The following is a 21,266-nucleotide window of genomic DNA, read 5'->3' on the forward strand; positions in this document are numbered from 1 at the left end:
CTGAGGAAGAGAAATTTGTTAACATCGAGTATAGATTTAAGTGTCAGGAAGTCTTTTCTGAAAGTATTTGTATGGAGTGTAGCCATGTATGGAAGTGAAACATGGACGATAACTAGTTTGGACAAGAAGAGAATAGAAGCTTTCGAAATGTGGTGCTACAGAAGAATGCTGAAGATTAGATCGGTTGATCACATAAGAAATGAGGAGGTATTGAATAGAATTGGGGAGAAGAGGAGTTTGTGGCACAACTTGACGAGAAAAAGGGACCGGTTGGTAGGACATGTTCGGGGGCATCAAGGGATCACAAATTTAGCATTGTAGGGTAGCGTGGAGGGTAAAAATTATAAAGGGAGACCAAGAGATGAATACAGTAAGCAGATTCAGAAGGATGTAGATTGCAATAGGTACTGGGAGGTGAAGAAACTTGCACAGGATAGGGTAGCATGGAGAGCTGCATCAAACCAGTCTCAGGAATGGAGACCACCACAACAACAACAATATTCACGTGGATACTGCAAACAGGCATTGCTGGCTAGGATGAAAAATTATCTAATTTCCTGTTCCTTTCTCGCAACAACTTTTCATTCCAATGGATAGCAAGTCACAGAAGACGCATTTTACGTAATTAAGAGTTAGTATGAGACAGAACTGCCGTCACGAATTCCCACTACAAAATTTAACAATGGTTTTAATGTAGATAACAGAAAAAGATCGTTTGTCTGTCTCTGATGACGAAGAGAAATAACTAAAATGCTACTTTCAAGGTACCATTGTTTGTGATAAACTTGTATTCCTCGTATGTTCGAAGTAAATTTTTGACAAGAAAAATACAGTTATTGTTCCTAGCTAGGAGAAAAAGAGGGATGTAAATACACTTGAATTGAAAGTCAAACGGAGCAGATTCGTCAGTTTGCCTAAAAACGAACACAATCTCACACCTAGGAATGTTAAAGAAGTTCAGATTTAGTCCTTTACGAATACGCAAACAAAAAAGAAGTAAATCACTTTCTCTTCCGTTAACAGTAATAACACTGGCATGGGTCGGTTCCATTTAGTTAAAGGATATTTTGGTAGGAAGAACATTTACATGAAGCTTGTCTACCTGCGTTTATTTTTGGGATTACCTTACCAGTCTGGATCCCTTACCAGGTGGGATTAACAGAAGAGATGCAATAAAAGGCAGCGTGTTTCGTTGCCGGTTCGTTTACTCGGTATAGGAGCTCAACAGACGCAAGTGGCAGGCTCTAAATGAGAGGCGTTCTGCACCACGGGGAAGTTTACTACTAGAATTCCGAGAGAATACGCTCCGTCAAGAGACGGGTGAGAGACCACTTCCTCCCACGTATGTCTCACGAAATTACATGAAGAGAAAATTCGAGAAATAAGAAATTAATGACGATTTACAGATAATCATCCTTCCCACTTACCATTCCCCCGAATAGAACAGGGGTGTTCCCTCTGTTACACGCCTTAAGTCGGCTTGCGGAAAAGTAGATGCTGGCCGGTGTGACCGAGCGGTTCTAGGAGTTTCGGTCTGGAACCGCGAGACCGCTGCGGTCGCAGGTTCGAATCTTGCCTCGGGGATGGATGTGTGTGATATCCTTAGGTTAGTTAGGTTTAAGTAGTTCTACGTTCTAGGGGCCTGATGACCTCAGATATTAAGTCCCATAGTGCTCAGAGCCATTTGAACCATTTGAAAAGTAGACGTAGATGTGAGGGTGCGACAGATTCTCTGTTTAGTATATTATTATTGGTTAGTTAATTACAAATATTCCTTATTTATTTATTATTATAAATAAGTATTCTTTGAGTGTACTTTTACTTTAATTATTGCTTTAGTTATTGGCTTTAGTTGGTTTAGCTTAGTTCCTTATTTTCTGTTATCTTTACTCTCCTAAAAAGCTGGAAAACATAAATATTTCGTTACCACAGGAGAGCAATAGGTGTGTTTCGCAGCGGCGATCTCGCGGAAATTCCTCTTCGTTGTCAGCGTGACGGAATGCCGTGCAAAGGGGCCCAAGTTCGATTCCTGGCTGGATCGGAGATGTTCTCCGATCAGGCTCAGGGACTGGGTGTCCTCATAATCATCATTTCATCCCCATCGACGCGCAAGTCACCGTACTGGCCTCAACTCAGACTTGCGTCAGGCGACCGGTCTACCCGACGGGAGGCCCTAGCCACACGACATTTCATTTCATCTTCTCCACCTGAAGTCTCTAAAACCTTTACTCGCTACGCAGATCGTTCGAAACAACTGTGTGCTATGTTGTTTGATGAGTCCGGATGATAGGTCCAACACTTTGGCGTGTTAAAGTTTATTAATTTGGAGATAATCTCTCGACGATTTATGACCGTGGAATATGCGGGTATTCACTATCGTTCCAAACTTCACCTCCGAACGATCTACGCCTTGTAATATCTGTACCTTCATAATTAACTATTTCGTTATGGTGATATACACACCTCGAATACTTGGTGTTAGTTATTGGATTTTATTTTGTGCAGAACACTCTTTGAACATTTACTATATACTGTAATGGCGTCTCACAACAATACAATCTCTCTCCTCTACTCACTCGTCTGATCTCTCCATTAACTTCACTAAGAGCCTAAAAAAACAAAATCCTCGTTACGGTAAGACACAGAGATGCGTTCGTAGCACTTAACGTCCGATTCTTGAAATCGGTGTATGCCGTCCACCACAATATCAATTCGTCGCACCCAAATTACTGTTTTGCATACATTGTTACACCATAGCGGGCACCTGTGATCCACCTCGGGTGCCGTGCAATGATGGACGCGCTCTTGGCGTACATTCCCTGACGTCGGGCTCCACGTTTGGGCCGTGTTCTCGCGCTGTGTGTCCCCCAATCGTACACAGCCGATGCGTTCTTCTAAGCGTTCGAGAAACAGCACTGCGTTTCATCGATGTATTACCGCTCACATTCACATGCGATGCTACTTATCCCCGTACGTTAAATGTTAGTGGTTCCTTCTTCTTAACAATATATCTTTCGTCTTCGGCGGTGGTCGGAAGACGGTTTTCATGTATTTTCCTAGCAGCATCACGATGTTAGCTAAGGATAGACCATATATGAAAGAAAAAATCCCTATCTCCTTCCTATTAACCGCATCTCGTGGTCGTGCGGCAGCGTTCTCGCTTCCCGCGCCCGTGATCCCGGGTCCGATTCCCAGCGGCGTCAGGGATTTACTCTGCCTCTTGATGGCTGGGTGTTGTGTGTTGTCCTTAGGTTAGTTAGGTTTTAGTAGTTCTAAGTTCTAGGGGACTGATGACCATAGATGTTAAGTCCCATAGTACTCAGAGCTATTTGAACCATTTGAACCTCCTTCCTATTCTTCCGTGTTCTTTGCATGTTTTCTGTACTCTAATGTTGTAATTACTGCACCCGTTTTCATGGAAAATTTGTGTGTTGTAGGTCGGCTGGGAAGCTTTATTTGTTATAGATGAAACGCGCCCTATATATCTAGGTTATCATTGTATGTCTCTGTACCGGATGGTGGTAGCTCACTGCTTGCAGGTGCAGCTTAGTCTGTGTCCTCTTCTTATAACCTGTAAGGCCTTGAATACCATGATCTTTTTCTCTTACTAGTTTACCCAAGAAAGTAAGACATCATCCATTCTCTTCGAATTCAGTTGTAAATGTAAGGTTTTGGTGGACGTTGTTTAAGTGACCCAGAAACTAATACACTGTTTGTTTGCTGAACTCCCATACCTCGAAAGTATCATCGACGTAGCAAAATATGTCTTTGGGTTGTACGCGGGCATTTTAAAGTGCCACCTCCTCAAAGTGTTTGGCATAGAGATCTTTAATTCTACGATGCATTGGGGATTCTACGGATACTCCGTCTATTTGTTCATAATTTCTCATTGTACTTGAAGCTGTATGGTACCAGGATCCATTACTTAGAGGATAATCACAATTCGCACCCACAAGTCGAGAGTAGGTAGAAGGTTGACTGTCGAGCGCTAAGAGAGCCGGATTAGAGATGCTGTTGTCGCTCAGAATGTACAACGGGTCGTGGTTGCAACATCGTAGTTGGAAGTAATACACTGGAAGTAGTTTCGGCTGAGTATGTCCCCATCGACGTGGGTAGACACTTAGTAATCCACAATAATCGCAGCAAAACTCTTGTATTCGCCACAAAAATCTATTTTATTTCTTCCATACTTACTCGTTTCGGCATTACGCCGATTCAAAGGATCAATATATAAAGTGTCGAAGCCTACTTAATCGTATTAAGCTTAAGTGAAAACTCACTTTGGGTTCTGTTTCTTTGAAAATGGCGAAATGCCGGTACACGTAAAAATGGAAGAAACAAAATTGATTCTCGTGCTGTAGATGAGAGTTCCATTGTCAGCACAGAATATGATCGCCACATCTCATAAAGGTGTTACGTAAAGTGCTCCCGTAATAACTATCTATACCTGTCATAAGTGAAATAAGTGAAGGTAAAAATATAGAGTGCCAATTATATACATCTGCTTCAACTGTGATGGACAGTGGATTGCAGTGTGGATCATGTATGGACATTACCGTAATGGCTTGTGACCCTAGACATGTGTTGAGATTAAACATGTGTAAATCTGTAAGACGAAGGTGGTGACTCTCTCCCATTGTATTTAACGAGATTATATTACATTAGGTATCGCAAACTCAAAACGACCTTTATTACTGTACAATAGATATTTTCTGGACAAAATGTTAAGCAGCCCACCGTTGATGTAGCATCTTTCGTGCTAAAACCGATGCTCCTTAATCTTTAGACCGTAGTCACAAGGCACAAAGGTTATGCTGTCATATTAAGATTTTACAATCAAACTTGAACGTGGGTGTTAAGAAGTGCATCCATAACAACGACTTAAGTGGAGTGAGATCAGGCGAACGAGCTGCTCCAATGATATAGGCCCTATTCAACTTCACGGCAACATCTAATGCATGCGATCACGAACAAGAGATAATAACTCAGTTAATAAAATCATTGAAAAAATTATTCTTGGTTTCTTGCGTTCTACTGGCATATTTCCCCGACGATGCATTTGGCTTTGCAGTTTTCAACTGAGACGTCTCCCAACCAGGAATGTGTATCTCGTATTTATATACAATTCCAGAAACAAGTTAGTACACTATTTCAGAATCTTCCCCTTCGGTCAAGATTTATTGTTGCAACAGTATATATAGAGTACATGAAATGATGACATTTACAGATCAGTAGTACAAGCGGTTCCAAGGTACTAGGTATCGACCCAGTTGAAAAACCCAAGTGCGGCAATGCAGAAGCTGACTTCGTCATCCAGTCGATCGTACAGCTGGCGTATACTTACCTGGGATACATTATACTACGCCTGCTCAACCTGTTCACGTAGTTCTGTAAGAGTTATTGGTTGACGAGTCTCAAGACTCACTTCTCGTCCCATCATATTCCACAGGTGCTCGTTTGGAGGCAAGTATGGAGATCGTGCTGGCCCCAGAGCACGCTGAGTTCCACGGGCAGTGTGTGGGCGAGCATTATCCTGTCGGAAAGACGCACAGCCGGCTCTCAGAAGTTCGTGTTGACACATTTGGGCTCATAAGCCCTCTTATTTATGCTGCGGTACCTGTACTGCCTGCCACTGAGGCCCTGACAATACGACGACCCCGGCGGCCGTCTGTTCTGCGTGGACGCACAGTACATCGTCTAAGGGTGTGAGAATGTTAATGGAATGACTGATGTCAGCATCGTCTCACAACTGACGCAGCACCTCTACCTTGTTTGGCAGTTTTCCGAAAAGACCATCCCGCCTCTCGGAAGGCCAGAACTTGCCCCTATCAAACTCACTCATTTGACCGTAGGGAGCACGTCTCCATAGGATGGTTGCCTGCTTGCTAAACACGTTTTCGTGACACTGAGCCTGCTGGATGTCACCATTCCCTTATAAAGGGTAGACACATGTGGCACTCTGTTAGCTATGCCACTACGCCATCTGCTGGCAGGCGGCGTTGAAACTTTTTCAGCACATTTAATGTTCCCCAGGTGACACATTACCCTCCTCGGATCGAAATCGGTGTCGTCGTTCCATGTGTGCTAATTTTTTCCACCAATGTATTTGTCGTTTTCTGCTATCCCTGACGGTTTAGATCTCCATCGTGGGAACAACACGTACAGCTGCAAAAGTCAGTCTATCAAAAAGAAAACGAAATTTCTTTGGTAATACAGTGCTGACCAACAATACTGCATCACTATGAAGGTGACATCCAGCAGACATCAAATGGCATGAAACGTTTTACATGCTTCGATTTGTGAAAAGTTACCATTTTAGCCTAAATCTACAGAGTACACAGAAGTAGCACGAACTACGTATATTCTGTATGTAAGGAAAAATAACACAGCGGGTCCCTCATTCAGAAATCTCATTTGATTGTTGTTTGACTGTGAGAAGATCGTTTTCTGGATCGTGTAAGAAAGAAAAGTGTCTACCAGCACGTATCGAAACTCGGCGGCGAGATTGTGGTTTATCGTTCCGCAAACTATAACTGGCGTTGGTTGCCATACGAATAAGGAATCGATGATTTCGTAATGGCCAACTCAATGCCACACAGGATATGAATGGCCCCACGTGGGTAGCGCCTAAAAGGTAATACAGAATGCGCCGTGCAGGACCGTGCGTCTCGTCACTTAGCTTGAATCAAAAAACTTTTTTTTTTTTTTTTTTTTTTTTGCAGCAACACAAGTATCCAAAGAGACTTAGCGAGAAAATCTGGAGTAGTAAGGATAGTTAGCACAGCAACCATTTTGTGGCTTCCTTGATGCGATACCAGAGTGAGTGCACTGGCAACGGTACGTGATATGTTAAGAAAAGTGGGTGTGCCTAATCATCTAGGTCTCCATGACGTTATCTATCAACAACATACCGCAAGATTGCACGTTCCTCATGTTATTCCGACCTATCGTGATGAAGATGATTTTCGACTGTTAGCTTGGAAAGCCCATTCTCCAAATCTGTCACCCAAAAAACAACCGATCGTGAGTTGCCTTAAGACAGGCACACCACTTCTCTTGATGATCTCAGGGATAAAGTTGAAGCAAGACGGAATGATACATCCGGATCTGCCATCCAAGCTCATTTCGACTTGATGCTCGGTCGCATCAGAACTATAGTTACTGCTAGAGACGGCAACACTGTATTAAACTAAGCACCATGTATAGCCACAGATCACCTACATATTTAATCATATACTTTTCCTCCTACACCCCGTATACAGAACAAGTACGAGGCCGCACTGAAAAGTACTACCATCGAATTCCTTTATTCTGTTCTTATTATCGATTTACACGTCATGAGCATTGCTCGACCGACACTGCTGCTTTGCAGTGATTAAAGGGACTATATCAGTGCATAGAAACAGAGTGCAGTAATCTAGTTTGTAACAGCAGAAGACGTGTCTGCAATTGAAATCCATAGAAGACTGGAAGCTGTGCATGGTGATGATGGTATCGACATCAGTAATGTTCGATGTTCGGTTGTTCGCACTCGTTATGGAGGGAACGATGGTACTACTCCTCAGCGTGTGCGACAGACCTGGGAGCGGACGACGGCGTACTGAAACCGACGAGGCTCATGGGAATCGGATTGATGATCTCACCAGAGAAACAGAGAAAACCGTCGGATTACACAGACACAGCTCTCAGGTACGTGTGGCACTATCACAAGACCGTGTACAGGTCATCATTACAGAAGTGCTATATAGAAAACTGTGTGCACAATAAATGGCCTCGAGTGCTCAGCCCTGATGAGGTGGCCCAATGGTTAGCGCACTTGCAAGGTGGCTGTAATTTCGCACCTTACAATCACCCGTCCACATACTTTGCCGTGACCTACAAACACAATTAGGTATCATGTGATAGGCTGTTCACCGTATATATGAAAATATAAAGGAGTCTGACATTGTCACATACGCCTTGTAAAATATTGTTAACGCTTATTGTATGAAAGGTTATGGGGTGCCTTTATTATCATACTAGTAGAGGTTGGAACGAGAGTGGAAACGAAACGGCAGGCGGAACACAAGCCATGGATGGAAGGCCTGCACAGGTGTTGGTCCTGCTTGAAGACAGGAAGTAGCTAGATGGGTGTCGTGACACCTGAGCGCTGGGGAACAACAGAGTTTAGATTACATTAGATTAGATTAGTTTGTCGTTCCATAGATCAGTGTTGAGGAGATCCTCGTGGATGTGGAATATATCACTTTTTTAAAAAAAAAAAGCTGAAATAACAATACTAATAGTATGAGTATATACAGTACATCATTTGTGTCTATTAAAAAATTCGTCAATGGAGTAGAAGGAGTTGGCCACTAGTAAGTATTTCAGGCTCCTTTAAAACTGATCTTTATTTGTAACTAAATTTTTTATGTTCGCTGGCAAATTATTAAAGATGAGTGTTCCTGAGAAGTGGACCCCTTTTTGAACTAAAGTAAGTGCTCTTAAGTCCTTGTGCAGATCATAATTGTTCCTGGTATTGTATGTATGAACTGAGCTGTTTGTTGGAAAAAGAGACATGTTATTTAGGACAGATTTCATTGAGGGGTAAATATACTGAGAGGCAGCAGTTAGTATACCCAGTTCTTTGAAGAGGTTTCTACAGGACGTTCGTGAATTTACTGCACAAATAATACGTATTACACGCGACCAGCCAGTGTTATAGCTGGACGGGAAGGATTACACTACGACAACTACGAAAATCTTGGACCCAGATGAGAGGAACCACGAAGCGTCACCTAGGAAACCACAAAGGCTGGGTTATTTTCAAGGATTTTTACTCAGAAGCGTACCATTGTACGAGTATAGGTTTTACGAGGAATTACGGAATTACGGGGCTGGAGAGCTGAGCCTTGCTGGGAGGCCAGCGGTGAAGAGACGAGGTCTTCCATTGTGAGCGGCCGTGTGTGACGGTCACTCGATATCAGTTTTGTTGGTACTGACGGACTTGCTGTCTTTGCTCTCAGAAGAGTTTATAGTTAGAACAGTTAGGCACTGTACTGTTGAAAACCTATACGATTCTGAACTTCATCTCCGGGTAGGAAGTCGTCGTTGAGTGTGCAGCGTTCAGTAATTGAGAACACTCCCTCTGCCTGTACTTACGTCGAGACGTTATCTGAACATCCTTGTCGCTGGGAGTTCGCGTTTGTCGTCTGTAGAACACAGAGAGGAGAAGACAGTATCAGAGTATAGTAGTCAGAGGATCGCCTTCTGCCATCCAAGTGTTTGAAAGAGTTTATTTGTAGCTGGAGAACTTCCATCGTCGCAGACGAGTATGAGAACCATCACTTCGACGCACCGGACGCAGTACATACGGCGATTTCGCAAATTGCTTCGGCTTATTAGGGCTATAAAAGCTAAACAGCTGTGATCACGTTAGTTTATTTCCACTGAGGTTCAACACCACCTTAGATCATCTTTGAAAGAAGTGTCTTCTAGTGTTTGGTACGTAGATGGAGTCAGTCATATCGCGTTATTGATGTTACACCGTGCAGTAATAATAAGGAACAGAGTTGGGCAATTGATTAGTAATTTTGCTTAGTAAACGTAAACTTCGTAATATAAAGGGTTTTTAATCCACATTAAATATATAAACAGGAACAACGTTTATCATTTAGTAGGATTAGTTGTCTTCATCATTCATTTATGATTAGATTGTAATTTATAGAATTATGAGATCCTAAGATCTGCTTCAGGGGGTAGTCAGACAGGGCCAAATCTTCATTTTAGCGTTTATTATTCTCCGTTGCGCACATTCATTTTACGTCCACCTGGAGCAGCAGCTTGGACTTTGGACTTACATTCGGGAGGACGACTGGTCAAACCCACGTCCCGCCGTCCTGATGTACCTTTTGATTTTTCTCAATCGCTTCAGGCAAATGTCGGGATGGTTCGTCTGAAAGGGCACAGCCGACTTCCTTCCCCATCCTTCGCTAATCCGTTGGGACCGAAAAACTCGCTGTTTGGTCCCCTCCCCCAAATCAACAAACCTGATTTGAAGCACTGGATATTGGACATGTGTCAACAATCAGTTTTGCGTTTTGACAGTGAAGGTGATGGGTTTCTTAACAGCATTGCGACAGGTGATGAAAGTTGGTTTCATCATTTTGACCCCGAAACAAGACAGTATCTATCAAAGTAACACCACAAAGGATCAACTACGCCAAAAAGTTCAAGACTATGTCATCAGCAAGCAAAGTCATCCTCACAGTGTTCTGGAATGTTAATGTTTTGGCGCATTTGGAATTATGCCTAAAGGCACCGTGGGATAAGATCTGCAAGGTGATGTGAGACCCTCATAAAACTGAAAGCACGAATTGGATGTGTTTGTCCATATATGGAGCACGCTCTCCTTCAGGGTGACAATACTGGACCACACACCGGTGCTGCGATATCTGCAGCAGTCCGATCCTCGGGTTCAGTATCATGGACTCACGACTTGACCACATCAGATTTTCATCTTTTTTCGCAACTCAAGTAACATATTCAAGGATTTCACTCTGATGATAGCGAAGCAGTGCAGTCTGGTGTGAGGTTTTGGCTCCGTCGACAAAGTCAAACAGTCTGTAGACTGTATCAACAAACTTTTCTCTCGATGGGAGAAATGTGTTCGTCGCCTGGATGTTTATGTTGAGAAGTGAATATGTAGCCATGAATAATAAACCTTAATTTTATCCATTGTTTTTCAGTGTTTCGTCCGCGACTGTTTTACTTTCGTAAAATGAAGGACAAACCGCCTTCAGTCACAAGTTGCGTTTATTTACTGCACTGTGCGTTTCGAGCCCTGGAGGCTTATCTTCAGGTGCTTTTTAGAGATTTATATCATGTCTTTTAGTTGTTTGCCTGTTGATATTACATTTTTGAGTTACAACATGGTATATTGTAGATATCTACAATATGCCATGTTGTAACACAAAAATGTAATATCAACAGGCAAACAACTAAAAAACCTGATGTAAATCACTAAAAAGCACCTGAAGATGAGCCTCCAGGGCTCGAAACGCACAGTGCAGTAAATAAACGCAACTTGTAACTGAATGATTTTTGTTCTTCATTTTATGAGTAATAAAGGTAAATAATGTTAATAAAGTCTGTTTTAGTTAAAATAAGTTAATAGTTTCTACCAAAAAATCGGAGGTATAATTTTTCAGCACGCTTCCTGAAGTTTAGTGGTTTTTTATTCTTCCTGGAGATGCAGATTTAGTGGTCAGCTGTGCTTCTATGGACTGTCTGTCAGTTATGGCAGGATAAGAAAAATATGCCTCAAAACTGCAACCTTCAAACAGATTCGCTATGTAACTGAATAACAGTTTACTGCAGTAAAGGACTGGGTCTCCAGTGTAGTTTGCATCACATTGCCCATGCCGTTTGCGTGAATTTCGTGACGGCCGCGGCACAAACAGCCCATCTGAAGCCGCCGGAACAGGAGACACCGCACTAATTAATTCAGCGCCTGATGACGCGCGGACGGACGTCACGGGTGGCCAGGCTAGCCTGTTATTTGGCAGTGTCGCGGGGAGCCGTCTGCGAGGAGATGGCGCGGGAGGAGGAGGCGGCGGCGGCGGCGGCGGCACGCGACATGCAAAATACAGCGCCGGACGTCACCAATCGCACACGCGCCGCCGACGCCGTGGTCGTGTGGTCGGCGCGGCTGTTTTATTCAGCGGGTGCGCGCTCGAGAGCGGCGGCAAACAGACACCGGGAAACGACTTCCCTGCCGTGTCCTCCTTCTGTCGCGACGGCCCTCGTGTTAGACAGTGCAAGGCGGAGGTGTATACTTTGCTTTAACTCCATAAGGGACTGGAAGTATTTGCTCCTGAGTCTCGTCTTTCAAACTCTTGAAATTTACTCGTAGGAAGAAATTCGAACGTTCTCTTGGTCTAAAATATTTACCACTCAACGTCTAGAGCTCCAACGTCCCTATTATCAATGGATCTGGATGTTTGTGTCGTGTTCATGTGCACATGTGTGTTTGTGAGTGTGTATATGTGTTTGGTTCAAATGGTTCAAATGGCTCTGAGCACTATGGGACTTAACATCTGTGGTCATCAGTCCCCTAGAACTTAGAACTGCTTAAACGTAACTAACCAAAGGACACACATCCATGCCCGAGGCAGGTTTCGAACCTGCGACCGTAGCGGTCGCGCAGGGTCCTGGACTGAAGCGCCTAGAACCGCTTGGCCACCGCGGCCGGCTATATGTGCTTGAGTGTGTGCTTTGGTTGCCTACTGTATTCTAAAAGTCTTCCTCGGTGCTATCACGAACACAAGTATCGAGAGATTTATGTTTAGACGAGGAATCTGTAATCCTATTATACTGCATAATGTTGAAGTGAAATGTACCAACTGCCTGAAAATAATGACATTTTAGTCGCCTTGGAGACATGTGCTACTTCTGAAATACTTTTATATTTTCCGCCATTCTCTTAGTTACGCTGATATGTACCGTCTATTGAACCAATTGAAGGCAGTTTGTTTGTTGCCGTACGTGTTTCGCTTCGTTTATTTGGGAGGCATCATCAGGGGCCTGTAATATATGCCTCCTTTTTTTATGCAATGGTTCAGATGGCTCTGAACACTATGCGACTTAACTTCTGAGGTCATCAGTCCGCCAGAACTTAGAACTACTTAAACCTAACTAACCTAAAGACATTACACACATCCATTCCCGAGGCAGGATTCGAAACTGCAACCGTAGCGGTGGCGCGGTTTTTTATATACAATAAATGTATTACGTGGCAGATATAATATGCTTCTATATTACATTTTGTCATGTCTTTCTCTCCTTTTTTTTAGGTTAAAATCAATCTAAAAACCTGATTGTACAAACTGTAAACTTCCTGGCAGAGGAAGAGAAAAAAGAAAATAACACTATAAATATTAAGCTAACACGACAAATACTGAAGAAATAAATAAATAACATAATCACCATGTCAAAGAAAGAGCAAAACAGCAAACTTCAAACAGAAAAAACACCACTAAGAATTTAAAAAGTAAACTACAAGCTAACAACATCATAGTCACAAGGGATGATGAAGGAAACAACACAGTAGTGATCAATAAAGAACAATAAACAGAAAAAACTAAATGTTTCATCTCTCTCTAACAATATCACAAAACTGAAATCTAATCCAACAGCACGGTACCATAAATACATAAAAAACTATCCTCCGTGCTACGAACGCGTCTCTGTGTTACCGAATCAAATATTTTTTTTTATGGACTCTCTGAGGGGGAATGGACAGATCGGAAGTGTGAGAGGAGGGGAGAGATTTGTATTGTTGTGAGACGCTATTACGGTATACAGTAAATGTGCAAATAGTTTTTTGCACAAAACAAAATCCAATAGCTAACATCAAGCATTCAAGCTTTGTATATCTCCATACCGAAGTTAGTTAATTATCACGATACAGATATTACGAGATGTTGATCTCTCGGAGGTGAAACTTGGAATGCTAGTAGAACGAACTTGTATTTTCCGCAGTCAGAATTCGTCCAGAGATTATCTCCGAATTAATAAACTTAACTTGCTAAACTGTTGGTTCTATTATTCAGACTCATCAAACAACATAGTATACAGTTGTGGCAATCGATCAGCGCAGCGAGTAAAGGTTTTAGAGATTTCAGATGGAGCAGATAACTACGAGGAATTTCCTGGAGATCGCCGCTGCGGAATATATCTCTTGCTCTCCTGGTATTAAAAACTAAATACCTATATCATCCAGTTTTTCAGAAGAGCAAAGATAAAAGGAAATAAGGAACTAAGCGAAACCAACTAAAACCAATAAGTAAACCAATAATTGACATAAGCACACTTCAATTATTTATAATAACATACGCTATAAATAAAGAATATTTAAATTAACTAACAAGTAATAATTTATTAAAACGGAAACACAAAATTATAACACTCACGACATGAATAACAGAAGAAGATGGTACACAAACCAACACACAAGATACCAAATATACTAAAGAAACAGGGATTACACAAAGCTTACAGAACAAGAAACACACTGCAATCACATTTGCAAACAAAAGACAAACCATGTAAATACCAAAGAGGAGGTATATGCCAGCTAGAGTGCCAAGAATATAAATCACTATAATCGGTGATGACAAGCAGGAACTTCAAAACAAAACATATGAGAAGTTGGAAATACGAAAATAGCCATTCTACCTTCGCCGAACACCTGATAAAACATGGACATGAACCACCCACATGGAATGTGACATGACAGTTGTCAGAGTGAGTAATCACAACAAAAAGCTCCTGACGTTGCAAGAAAACTTTCACAAACAATGAACCATGGCAATGCAAAAGAAGGTACTCAACGACCAAAGCCATATAAACAATAACTCTCCGAACATGTTAGGTACCAAAACAATAACAAATCAAACTGTAACCAGGATAAATAATTGACTAATCTCCTTCCTCCCCCTTCTCTCTCTCTCTCTCTCTCTCTCTCTCTCTCCCATCCACACACACACACATAAATACATATTTATATATACTAAAAAATAAAAACGTTTTCACATAGCAAAATCACACACACACACAAACACAAACAAACAAATATAAAAATCGCCCTCTCAGGAAAGAATCGTACAGTTACACACAGGAAACTCACACACAAACACACAACAATTGAAAAAAATATCAAACTACAACACAAGCAAAAGAATGACAAACACACAACAATTGGCGACATCAAACACCGAAAACACACATATGTTGATCACAAAATGGAAAGTGCAATTGATACATGCAATGTGATGAATGTTGCTGAAAGAATACCATAAATCGACCGGGTGGGGTATGGAAACTAACGAATACGTCTCCAGCACCACACACATGAGTTAATGTGCTGGAAATCGTAAGTAACACCAAACTCTAAGTTAACACTACCAACTTTGTGCAGCAAAAGTTGATTTTAACCTAAAAAAAAAAAACAAGAGAAACAGACGGCAAAATTTAATTTTGCAGCATATTATATCTACCATATAATACGTTTATTGTATGTAAAAAAGGAAACTTATTACAGGCCACTGATGATGCTTCCTAAAAAAATGTATGCGTAACACGTATGGCAACTAACAAACTGCCTTCAGTTGCTTGCATAGACGGTGCATACCTCCAAAAATTTGTATAATCATTTATCGCATCTTGATCGCTTAGAGATCTAACAAACGTTCGCTTTACCGATTTCGGAAATCAGTAGTCATCCGCAGACGAGTTTAATTCATCAAAAAGCTTTCTACAGATTTATAAACAAGTACAGTTATGCGCTTTGACATCATGATGTCATTTAAAATATCAATGAATGTACATCATATAAGTCCATGATAAAAGCATCATTTATTATTTGAATCACAACCTCCTTCCATCATTGCGAGCAAAACAGCGCGAAACGTTTGCTCTTTCGTCAGTACAATGCAAAAGCGAATCGGGCGAAAGAAAAGCTAATTTCATTAAATCGACGATGAAGTGGTTTCTCATGTTGCCTGATCACGTGACCTAGCTCATAGGAATTTTTTACCTTTTTCAATGTTGAAAGACGATCTCCATGTTCGCACATTCTCTAGTAGTGCAATGCACTTTCAGGTACTGGATTTCACTGAATCGTTGATGACTTTGGAGCGTGTCTCTTATGTGGAAATCTGGCCTTGGTGTCCCGTCTAAGGAGAATAGGTTCCGATATTCGGTACCGAATCTGTTTGTTGCTAATCGCCCCGAATGATACAATATTTAATTTCGTCGCTCTCCCTATCAGTGTCTTGTGACTTATATAAATTTTGCTTGGTCGGATTTTTCTCCCCTGCCAGTACTCTGTATGCCACGGATTTTCTAGGCGTCAATGTTAAACATGCTATCGTGGTTTAACTACCTATGGAGACACTTATATGCATTTCTATTCAAACATTCACTTAAACCAGTTTTCTTTGCCGCCGCTTTCTACTTATACCGATTTCCACTTACTATTTACAATACGAACATTCCAGGCTTGATGTACTATTTGTCTTCAGCAATTGGTAGAATATTTACAGAATTCTTACGGCAAAACTTATCAAAACAAGTGGCAACAACTGTTAACACTACACTTCGCGTTTCTGTGGTAAGCGCTACTATTTGATGAGTTTGCCATGTGCCATACGAGATTGAAACATGCCATGCATCTTCGTATAAAGATGTGTTTCTCAGCCAACGGCAGGTCATGAGTTCTCGTTTCCTACGTTGTTACCGGGACACGATACAACTAACAGTTCCAATAGGTTTACATATTCGTTTCCAGTTCATATTGGCCGTGATCCAACTGCTAGTGCACAGGAGACAATTTTTCGATTGTGTGTTTCTTTGTGGAAAGCGGAATCTATTCAAAAAGAATGCTTCGATTCTACCATCATCATCTCTTATCTAGAGGTGAATGATAGCAGACGCTATAGCGTGTTAGTCTCATTGAAATTTTAAGGCTGTTCTGTAGAAGCCCTTACAGTCGTCGATGTTAATTTGCATTTTTTATTTTGAGTTATCTGAGTCCTCTGATTGGTTTCAAGCGGCTCACCACGAATTTCTCTCCTGTGCCGAATTATTCTTCTCCGAGTAGCAAATAATTGCTACTCGGAGAAGAAAAGATAATAGCTGGATGTATGCCAAATTCTGTCTTTCTCTACCCTCCACATCTCCCTCTAGCGCCATGGAAATTATTCCCTGGTGTCTTAACAGACGTCCTTTCGTCGATGTTAACTGTGTGAAATTAATGATATTCTGCTCACAAATTAATGTAATAATTACGTCAATACAACAGTTTATGTCAAAAGGCAAAGAAGATTTCCTGTTCATTCGAACATGATTTATCTGATTTGTGTATGGCGAATATGGCAAGGACTTTCGGAAAATAAGTTTTGGATGCTCCCTGGTGAATCTGCAGACGCGGTCACTACATCGGGAAAAACATAAACTCCTGACTATTCCTGCTAATTTCCTACACAGCCAGTTGGATTTCCATGTTTCATTTGTGTACTGCATTGTACTCTTCCAGGCTCTGAAGATTTTATAAGTGAAATTAAAAGATCGTTTTAGTTGGCAGTCGACCGAACAACTATAACAGTTTTGCAGCTGAGCCACGAAATCTTTGAGACCATTACTGCGTTTTTAATAATTTTGGGGTGTCATTTACAATTTCTACGACGAACGATACTGAACACACTTTACTAGCGAAGCTAAACGAAATTGATGCTAAATAAAAGTGGAATCTAAACAAAACCAAAAACTAATAATAAAAAAATTAAAATCAAAGAAAAATTGAGACTTTTTATAAGTTCATTGTGCAGGACAGGTATACAAACCACATTGATTGATACATTTTTATGCGTGATGAGGTATTTGTTCTGATTACTCAGGTTCAAAAAATTCAGTTTCCATTTGTTTATATGACCATTGGTAATTAATTGTGAAAATTAAACACTCGTGCTAACGCTGTATTGTACGAATTTAGCAGTTAGATCGAATTACCGGTTTGATTCAGGTATTTAAATATTATATGTGAGAGGAAATTCAGTGCATATTCTGACTTACATTCATAGGTATTACGTTGTCAATACCTAGCATCAATCTTGCAAAGTTTCAAGTTTTGTGTGACTATTTTTCGGATAAGAAAACCGGATACCTTAGAATTTCAACGCACCTCGTATGCCAATGTATGTGTCATTCCATTCATGAATAGTTTATTCCATGCCCACCAGGAATTATCCTCCGTATACATGGTGCTACTCAATTCTAATTGATGTGCTGCATGACTGTGTTCCACACGTTTCTCTTCTTACAAGTTATAACTTGTCAGTGTTGACTCCAGCACAAGCATTCTGATACGTCTGAATTGTTTATTGTCAACGTCTTACTTTTGTATAGGGCTAAGCTGCAGACAAATACCTTAAAAAAAGACTACCTAATATTAAAACATATGTTACATCTTAACAAGTTCTTTTTCGGATATGCTTTGCTAGTATGAAGTTTATTCCCCTCTATTCCTGCCAACTTAAGTTGTTCTGCTGCCTGAACACTAAAACTCATCTATTACGTTTAGTGGCTTGCTTGTTAAGCTTAATTCCTCAGCACCACGTGATGTAATTGGCTTCCAAACAAAGCAAGCTAGTTTCATAAAATCAGAGGAGGAAAGTAACAAATTCAGCTAACACATAGAGGTATTTATAGCAACACACCACAACTGCCTTTATTCTAAAATTTAAATTAATTTAAAATATGGAACAAGTGTTCTCCCAAATTGCAGTAGTAAGAACTGTTTCAACTTCAAACTGTAATTTTTACATTTTAAATGCCTTGAGCATAAAACCTGGTCCTCTTTTGACTTTTTAAGCCATGTGGTTAAAAGTAAAGAAATACTTTGTCGCATAATGGATATTTAAAATTACGTTGCTCCAACTTAAAGCTTTCGCTGTATCATGTTGTATTACAGTACTAAAAGAAGCTCTCACGTTGCCTTAGTATGGTGAGCATCGCAGGACTTTGGGAACTGTTGCTGGAATTTTAGTCCATTTGTTCCTTTATGCGCACCACTCACACACAGCTCTTGTTGTGTAACAATACCAGGTGGATAAACGGTATAATCGGTTATACCAAGGTAACTTTGTGGTGTCTGTAGAGCGGCACAGATGAAATAAGCGAGCATCAGTAGACACGCATGATACTGCGGCATTCCCGGCAATGCCTTTTGCTACTGCGGTGTGTGACTGCAAGGTCCAGTCTTGTGATATGTTCGTGCTCTCTGCTTATTCACCGCGCCTTGCAACTGCCGTAACTGTCGTCGTTTAGTTTCAGATTAGCCACTGCTGGCCATTAAAACTGCAGTGGAACGAACGTCAAACTGACATAAGTGTGCTATATGCTTGGATATGCAAATGACTAACGTGTCAGCGCTGTAGCACAAACTAGGTAGGAGTAAGGTCAACTGTATTCAGGATGTGAGGACACATTACGTGGCAGGTTTCTTATTTAGAAATCTAAATCACATGAACCAGCGTGGACACTCTGTTCTGACATTAATGACAACTTACAGACATTACATACCACTAACAGAGGCAATATCTACTTTATATTATGGAGTCAATTGGCTTCACGAATTACGTCAATAATTTCCAATGACAGTAAAAAATAAAAAAGTCCTACTAAAACAAATTTTCCCATTGTCTTTGAGTGCAAACACTTTTTGTGTTATTAACATGCAACATTTAGCGGATTTCACACGTCATCCTTGCTCTGTTTACATCTGGTCAATATTTAATAAGTGATATTTTTGCATATTGATTATCTTTGCATTGTAGACAAAAACACGAAGAGGCTATCGAAATTACGGTTTATCTTTCTGCCTCCCGTAGTCTGAATCACACGACTGTAATGCGAACATCGAATCGTTCGGTTCGGGAACGCCATACTCAGCGCCAAGCGGTCTCAACGGCTCGTCGCTGCTAACACCCAGTAGGACAAACATATTCTTCGCTCTGCCGTGTACGACCGTACAGTGACGTCACGGCCATAGACGTTGGCAATTATCAGAGGGGAGGACAGGGTGGTGATGGTGAAATCCCATGACTCATCGATGACATCACTGATGACATCGTAGGAGGAGGGGGGGGGGGGGGGTCGCATCCTCTGTTGTGCTTCAGGGTCCATGGAATATCTACTGATCCGCACAAAATAGACAATGTGATCTACTACAAACAAAATGGTGTGGGAAGAAATAAAAGAGCAGAGTGAAGGGCCACCTTTCATGGGGCATGAAGGAAGGGTAACTGTTTAGAGTTAAAGCAGGAGCAGTAACATCAGAACCTAAAAGTGGTAACCAGATTGAGGCAATACCAGGTTAAAGTGATTGTTTAGTACAACAAACTGAAGTATCAGCAATACTTATGCTTACTTCGAAGCCATCTGGTTGGGAAATGTGTAACCATCATAACACGGGGAAAATAAGTTTAAGAAAACCATATTCGAAACTACGTTGGAGAGAAACGACTTACACTGTGGTATCAAAAAGTCGTGAGAGAGCGATTTTCATATTACAGATGGCGATAGTATCGCGTACACCAGCTATAAAAGGGCAGTACAGTGGTGGAACTATCATTTGTACTCTGGCGGTTCATGTGAAAAAGGTTTGCTACGTGATTATGGCTCGAACGCTGAGTAGTAGTTGGAACTAGACGTATGAGACATTCAGTCTCAGAAATCATTAGGGAATTCGATATTCCACGATCTACAGCGTCAAGAGTGTGTCGACAATGCCATTTAAGTATTACCTCTCACCATGGACAACGCACTGGCCGACGACCTTCACTAAACAACCGAAAGCAGTACCGCTTCCGTAAAATTGTCAGTATTAACAGACAGGCAACGGTGCCTGAAATAATCAAGAAATCAATGTGGGACGTACTGCAAAAGTATACCTTACGACAGTGCGGCGAAATTTGGCGTTAATGGACTAGAGCAGCAGACGACCGAGATGAGTGTGACTCAAGAAAAAGATCGGGATTAATTCAAGGAGCACATGGAAGGGTGGCCTAACGTGATGCGTCATTTACTGTTATCTGTTTATTAATAAGGATTATGTCATAAATGAACTAACAGTTTACAAGATGCTTGACAACTTTACATAAATAGAAAAGCTTTTAAAACCAGGAACATTTGCATTATACATAAAATTACAAATAATTCTCGAAGAATATGTCAACTGTGCAATACAATGATGACCCGATTACAAATATTAATGATTAAATAAATCTGCGGCTGCCCTCTGTCTGCACGACTAGCATCACAACTGTGGGCTAATCCCACAAGCTCTTCAATATAATTTCAACAAATGTTAAATAAAATATATTAAAATGCATACATCTCCTCTACAACAGTATGTCTCAGGCAAAAATTTAGACACAAGCACATATAATGTTGGTATCCAAGGTCCATTAGCGACCTCACCGCTAGCCACCTATTACTAATAATACTAGGGAGGGTAAGGCAAATGACGACACTTTGGAGTCGTAAAAACCGAAGCACACATTAATACTTTACTGATTAGTCACAAGGCTGTTACACATAAATCAGGTTATGTACTTAGACTACCAGACCTGTAAAACAGTATTAAAATTGTAATGACAATTAAACCCTTTTTTTTAAGAAATCAAGAAACTCAATGCCAGGTTTGCCCCATTGCTTTTATCACA

This window comes from Schistocerca gregaria, chromosome 5 (genome assembly GCF_023897955.1).
Source record: "Schistocerca gregaria isolate iqSchGreg1 chromosome 5, iqSchGreg1.2, whole genome shotgun sequence".
NCBI classification, from domain to species: Eukaryota; Metazoa; Arthropoda; class Insecta; order Orthoptera; family Acrididae; genus Schistocerca; species Schistocerca gregaria.